Raw genomic sequence first — 1044 nt, forward strand, 5'->3', positions numbered from 1 at the left:
GCCCGAGACACTGTATGGGGCCGCTCTACTCAACCCCACGGGTTGCTTGGCGTCAGAGCAGACAAGCACCGCAGTTGCACCTCCTGTGTTAGAGGTTGGTTGTCCAGAGAAACAGAAAGCAGCATGATGCTTCCCACAGGGAGGGGAAAACCCTGACCCAAAAGGAGCCCACCGTCATCGAGTCGATTCTGACTCACGGGGACCCCAGAGGACAGGTGAGAAGGGCCCCTGTGGGTTGCTGAGACTGTATCTCTCGGAGGGAGTAGAAAACCCAGTCTTCCAAGCAGAAGGGCTGGTGGTTTCGAACTGATGACCTTGAAGATTGCAACTCAATACATAATCACCGCCCCACCAGGGCTGCTGCATAGAGCAAGTGCTCAGTGAAGAGGCATTGTTATAAATGAAAAGAATGATAGGCACACAGGGCATAGGGGTTGGAAGGGGAACCATCTATGGGTCTGAGGAAACACTGGGCACCATTGGTTTATTATTAATAGCAGTAAACCCAGCAGCCATGGATTGACTCATTAATGTTTTCACTTATTCTCTTGAATGTGGGTCAGGCTGGCTGATTTGGGGTGCCTGTATGTCCTGGCGAGCCCCTTATTTTGGCCAGAGCCCCACCAGGACACACTGAGGTGGGTGGTGAGCTTGGCCTGGGGGAGGGGGATTGTGTGTGGTGTTCAGGGGAGGGGGGTGTTGTGTTCAGGGGAGGGGGTAGTGGGACTAGGGTAAAGTGTGACCCTACCTGGAGCCACTCACCCAGGAGGTGGAGTCGCGGGCCTGGCGCCTGCGCACTGGGACTCGGCCGCTGGAATACAGCCGACAGGTGAATATGCCCGCGGCTGCTCCGCCCCTCCGACAGGTGAATCACCGGCGCGCTGGGCCACCCGGAGCGCGGATTTTCCGGAGTGGAGCGGGGCCCCTAGGTCTCATCTCCCCGCCCCCACATCCTGAGCCGAGTCATGGGAATTACTGCCAGTGGGCTCCCCAAATGTCCTTAATGATCCAAAACATGAGTGCCCTTTCGGGAACACCCCAGAT

Source organism: Echinops telfairi, unplaced genomic scaffold (genome assembly GCF_000313985.2).
Source record: "Echinops telfairi isolate 266 unplaced genomic scaffold, ASM31398v2 ScPeMD7_30;HRSCAF=105, whole genome shotgun sequence".
NCBI classification, from domain to species: Eukaryota; Metazoa; Chordata; class Mammalia; order Afrosoricida; family Tenrecidae; genus Echinops; species Echinops telfairi.